General features: G+C 33.6%; 1 pseudogene; it reads left to right on the plus strand.

Moving 5' to 3' along the window:
- Nucleotides 1-1,322: 1,322 nt before the first annotated feature.
- Nucleotides 1,323-1,706, plus strand: LOC111728961 (annotated as a pseudogene).
- Nucleotides 1,707-6,593: the final 4,887 nt, after the last annotated feature.

Genomic DNA, 6,593 nt, shown 5'->3' on the forward strand with positions numbered 1-6,593 from the left:
AACCAGTTCTGCCCTCAACTACTTGGATCAGGCCCACCCAGATCCTGAAGGATAATCTCCTTTACATAACGTCAATTGATTATAGGTGCTGATCACCTCTGCAAAATGCCTTCATAATAACATCTAGGTTAGGTTTAGTTGAATAAGTGGGGTACTACAGCCTAGCCAAGATGACACATAAAACCGACCATCACAGTATTGTTTGGAAAATGCTATAATAGGAAACATATAAAGCATCAAGGACCCACATCTTAGGGGCATCTATCTTAGTCAAAGTGGGGGGCAGGGGTCAGGTACTTCCTGCAAAAGATAATCAAGACCTAAAAAATTAGTAGGAATTACCTAGATAAAGAAGTGGATGGAGAATATTCTCGAATGTGAAAACAGTATAAACAAAAGCTAAAGAGAGAGCACTAAGATTTCTTTTCATCAGATTTTTTTTCTGGCTTTCTCTTTTCAGAATACCTATGAAGTGATGATTATTCATTAACGGAAGTCAAGATTCAATTCATCTTTTTTATAATCATTACTTTAGCTTATTGTAATTCTTAGTGCTGAATCAAATAAAAGTATTTTCATGTTTTAATTATTATTTCCAATAACTGGTGAGATGAAGCAACTTTTCATGTTTATTCGGATTTCCTCCTCCATAAATTGTCTGTTAATAACCTTTGCACATTATTCTATTGGGTACATTTATTTTCTTTATAGATTATATAAATCATTATATGATTTAAACATTACTAGAAATTCTTTGTATATGTACTGAAGATATATTTTCCCAGAAAACATCTGTCCAAACCGGGAGGAACTTTGTAGACTACAGTTTGCAGGTGAGTACAAGGGGAAGTTGTTAAGTCAGAAAGAGCTGAAGTGATCCTGATTGCAGACTTAAGTCTCACTTCTAGGACAAAGCCCCCATTTTGAGCAGGAACAATAGAGGCGAAGGTAAGAAAAGGAAAGAGAAGCCAGCACATCTCACAAAGCACAGAATTTTTACACTAAATAAATGACAGAAGATGGAGGACTGGAATTTTGAAGCTAGGAAAGCTACACTGGCTGTAATCCTTTCTGATACAAGAACGCTCTTCTCATTCAGCTATAAAAATTAGGGGAAAAAGTAGTCAAACCCATTAAAAATTATTATCAGAAAGAAAAAAAAAAGAAAAATAAGGAAAAAAATAACATTATTTCAAGCAATGAAAACAAGCCAGAAAGACATGTCCACAAAATAAAGGAAAACTATGTTCTAATATTTGAAACAAACAAGCTCAAAGAAATTCAGAAAATAATAGAAGTAATAAAAGAACAACTTAGGCCATCTTGGAGCCTGTAGAGGCCTGCTGAGAACAGGACTCCTAAAACAACAAATATGTCTGGAAGGCTATGGTCCAAGGCCATTTTTTGCTGACTATAAGCAGAGTCTCTGGAACCAGAGGGAACGCACAGCTCTTCTTAAAATTTAAGGTGTTTATGCTCAAGACAAGACTGAGTTTTATCTAGGCAAGAAATGAGCTTATGTGTATAAGGTAAAAAGCAACACAGTGACCCCTGGTGGCAAACCGAACAAAACCAGAGTAATCTGGGGAAAGGTAAATTGTGCTCATGGAAACGGTGGCATGGTTTGTGACAAATTCCGAAGCAATCCTCCTGCTAAGGCCACTGGACCCAGAATCCGTGTAATGCTGTATGCCTCACAGATTTAAACTTATGGAAAGTAAATAAAATGGAGTTGTTCTTTTGTAAACAACAACAATATCTTAAATTTGAATTAAAATAACTCAGAAATAATATTGGAGAAACGAAAAGGGAATAGGAAGATTTGAAAATTGAGCTTACAAAAGCAAGGAATATATTTGAAATAGAAGAAACAATATTTTAGAAATTAAAACTAAATTGGAATTAATACATTAGTGAATAAACACCATGTGTTGTACATAAAGAGAAATGAAAAATGTAAACGAGGAAATTTTTAAATTAAAAAATATGAAAGAAATTTTTAAAAGATTTAAGAGAATATGATACAAAACATCAGCAAAAGTGTGTGTGTGTGTGTGTGTGTGTGTGTGTGTGTGTGTGTATAAAATTCCCGAAGGAAAAAAAACCAAAGCAACTGAGCAGAACAGAACAAATACTAAGAAACAATCATTGACAAAAACAATTGAGAAATAAAAAGGTAATTCGAAATTGCATATTGAAAAGATACACTGTATACTCTGGAAAATCAGCCCAGAATGACTGATACCAAGGTATATTGTAGTGAAATAATAAGAATTTAAAGAAAAAAGAAAATACATTAAAATGTATATTTAATACCAGAAAGTTTTAAAATCTTTTTCAGTGAGAAGGCTTAAAATCATACTATCAAACAATTCTTGGATCAAAGCAGAAATGCAAATTTATCAGAGAATTGTTCTTAAAGAATAGTAATAAAAACTAGAATCTGTGAGAGATAGCTATAGAAGTTATCAGAGTGAAATTTATCGCATGAAATATCTATATCAATTCAAATAAAAGTGTAAATTTAATACCTAATATTGGAAGTTATGGCCAATGCAATTATATAAAAGAAAACAATTAGAGACATACAAATTGTAAAGAAAGAGATAAACTTATCTCTATTTGCAGATGATAAAATTAAATATCTAGAAATCCAAAAGGATCAAAAGGACTATACTGTAATGAAGTAACAAATTAATTGTAAAATCAACGTACAAAACCAATAATCTCTATAGATGAAAACAAAAGGTAGTTAGAAGATATGAGAAAAATCTATTTAAATAGCAAAAAAAAAAAAAAAAGAAAGAAAAAAAGAAAGAGGAAGGAAGGAAGGAAAGAAGGGAATAGGCTGGTCCTATCAGATATGAAAATATACTTAAAAGCCTCCAAAATAATATATGTAATATTGTTGTACAAATAGATAGTCTAATGATATAGAATAAAACATAAAAATAGATCCAATAGCATATGGTAATTTGTGTAATAAATGCAGTAATTAAATAAGAAGGGAAAAGATGAATTTTTTAAAATGTGGTATTGAAATAACTAGGTAGCGTTATAAAAAAAGATAAAATTGGATGCTTTTCTCACATCACACAATAAGATAAACTTGAAATGAATCAGATGTTTAAATAGAAATGATGACATCTAGAAGTACTAAAAGGAAGCTAATTTCTCTATATCTGCAAGTAGAAAATCTTTCTTTACTGAAACTAAAAATTCAGAAATGATGAGAAAAGACAGAGATATTTGATCTCATATAAATACAACTTTTGCACGAAAATAAAGTATGAAAGAAAGCCTTTAAAAAACCTAGCAAATTAGGGGAAAGTTTGCAACCTGTATCATAGATAAAGGGTTGATATTCTTAATATAGAGTTTCTAGAAATAGAGAAGAAAACCAACAATGTTAGAGAAATACAGGTTGGAATAGACAATTCCTAGAGGGGAAAAAAATGCAAACGGAACTTAATAGATGAAAGATTCCTAGCCTGACTCACAACAACAAAAAAATCCCACAAATTAAAAATTACTGAGGTAACATTATGCAGGTGAGCGAAGGTTCATATTTTGACAGTATGCTCTGTTGTTTAGGCTGAGTGGAAACAGGCACAGTCATACGTTGCTAAGAAGCTTCCCAGACTTCAGAGAACGAACTACTGATACAAGAAAACTGATGAATCTGAAAAAATATTAAGCCGAGTAAAAGACACAAGATATTAAAGGGTAGCTCTTATATGATTCCATTTATACAAAATACTAGAATTGATCAAACTGAGCTATAGTGAGAGAAAGCAAATTAATAGTTGACAGGGAAGAGGAGATTAGCTGAAAAAAAAAACACATTTAGGGCTACGAAAATATTCTATATCTTGATTGTGGTGGTTATATTTGTCAAAATTTGTCAAACTATAAGTATATTTAATTTTATATACATTATACATCAATAAAGTTGATTTTTAAAAAAGTAATGAAAGACTTAAATATAATAAAAGGAATAGAATGAAAAGAAAAAAGATGGAAAGGAATGAAGGAAGGAAGGGAGAAAAGGAAGGAGGAAGGGAGGGAGGGAAGGAGGGAGGAAGAAAGAAAAAAGGAAAGACAAAGGAACCTGATTCATACAAAACAAAACAAGAAAAAGGGTTAAAGGAACAAAGACCAGGTGAGACAAAGATGAAATAAAGTGAAAACAGAAAACGGATTCAAGTATATCAGAAATTATGTTAAATGTAAATGGACTAAAAACTCTGATTAAAGACAAACATTGTCAGACTGCCTAAAAAAAAAAAACAAAAAAAAAACATAACTATATATACTATTTACAGATGTGAAAATAAAAGAATGGGAAAAGATATGCCATGTCAACACTAGCCACAATACATCTAGTGTGACTATATTAACATCAGATAAGCAGACTTTAAGGTAAGAGAGTATTACTAGTGATAAGGAAGGACATTTCAAGACCTAAAATAGGTCAACTCACCAGTAAGGGGAAAAAAATCTTAATTTTAAATCCTAATAGAATAGCTTCAAAATATATATAGCAAAAATTAATTAAACTGAAAGGAGAAATAGATAAATCCACATTTGTAAATCGAGAATTTAACATATTTATCTCAGTAACTGATAGAAAAATCAATTTAAAATATATAGTGTATACGAGATTTGAACAACACAATTAAGCAACTTGACCTAGCTGACCTATATACAATGCTATATTTATAAACTGTAGAATACATGATCTTTTCAAATACACATGGAATATTTACCAAATAGACCATATGTTAAACATAAAGCAATTCTCAACAAATTTTTAAAAATTGGAATTATAAAGTGTTTCTCTGATCATTGTAAAAGTAAATTAGAAATAAGAACAGAAGAATAATTCAAAAATACCCAGATATCTGGAAATGAAGCAATGTACTTCCAAATAGCTCATGTATCAAAAAAACTATAATGAAAATAGAAAATATTTTGAACTGAAAATGAAAATACAGCATTGGAAAATTTGTGGGCTAAAGCTAAAAATGATTATACAAAAATTTCTAGCTTTATATATACATATATTTAACAAAATAAAAGATCGAGAATCAGTTTCCTCAGCTTTCATCTCAAGAAGCTAGAAAAAAGAACACTTTTTTCCTGGAGTGTCAACTGCTCATGTCTGAAGTTCCCTGCAGTGCCAGCCAAAGACCTTGGTGCCCAGGTTGGTGAGAATGAAGTTACTTTTTACCACAACTCTTGATTTATTTAACAATCTGACAGTTGATAGATCACACAGGTGGCAGTGTTACTAGCTCTCTTCTGGGCAGTGACACTGATTTACAGGATGAAGAAGAGGAAGAACTGTGAGTATCTGAAGTTAGGAGAGTCCAGTGGAGATGAGACTGCCCCAAGCCTTCATAAAAATAACGAATGTTCTAGGTTTCATCACTTAACTAATTAAGTGTTTCTCCTAAACATAATTATCAAAACAAGATCACAAGAGCCATTAGAGGGAATTATTATACCAATCTATGCTAGGAGCCCTTCTCAAAGAATGTCACAGAAAATCCAGAAACTCTAGATTTCTGTTTCCTGACTGTGGGGAATATGCTGAAACCCACCTCTACCAACCTCTTACAGTCAGTCTCTTCAGTGCCAGCCAAGGTTGACTGACAAAGGCCAGAAGGACAACAGTGAATGTGGGGGTTACTCCCAGTCCCACTCTGAGGCACACAGGGAATCTCTGGAGGCCACGCCCCAAAGATAAGCATCAAACACATCTCCATAGGAAAAAAAAAACTCCAAAGTCTTACCTCAAAAGGCCCAGAAAAGAGTTTGCAGCATCCTCTCTCCAAAGGCTTACCTGCATCTCAGCACACCTGTTATTGTTTGAGCTGGTCACAGAGACTATCTGCCAAGTCTTGGGTCAAGAAATCCTGGGCTAACATTACTTTTAATAATTCCCTCAAGACCCGGGACCTAGGCCAGAGCAGTGACTACCACAGCTTGGCGCTTTTTAGATCCCCTTAGCAAAGTAAATGGGCTCCATCTCTAGGCCTCTTTTATAGGCTACCTTGAAGTTCTAAGGCACACATCAACGTGAATGGTTGGGAAGCTCCAAAGAAAGAGCAGGGAGAGGATTTATTAACCAAATGAGCAGAAATTAGAGATGTGCTTACTGGCACTCAGAAACTCCCCTTGCTCTCTCTAATCTCTATTCTTGTTTTAGTCCTGCTTTCTCTTGTTCCATCCTGAGGTCTCTGGCATTCTAAGTCACAAGCAAAGTCTCCACGACCAACCTAAATAACAAGCAAAGAGGAACCACATATATCAAGTTATAAGAAGGAAGCAAAAAAAGAAAAAAAAATAGAAATGAGAGGGAGGGTTTTACAAGGCATCCTGGGGCATGCCAACACAAGGGACAATCTGGATTTACGATTGGAATCTGACATGCAGGGTTGGGGTTGGAGGGAGGACATTCTTATGGGACCGAGTGGTTAATCTGTGGGATCTGACGCTGTCTCCAAATAGACAGTGTCAGAATTGAGTTGAATTTTAGGACACTCAGCTGGAATCAGAGAATTGCTTGGTGCTGTGGCAAAACTCCA

The sequence above is a fragment of the Pteropus vampyrus genome, unplaced genomic scaffold (genome assembly GCF_000151845.1).
Source record: "Pteropus vampyrus isolate Shadow unplaced genomic scaffold, Pvam_2.0 Scaffold240, whole genome shotgun sequence".
NCBI classification, from domain to species: Eukaryota; Metazoa; Chordata; class Mammalia; order Chiroptera; family Pteropodidae; genus Pteropus; species Pteropus vampyrus.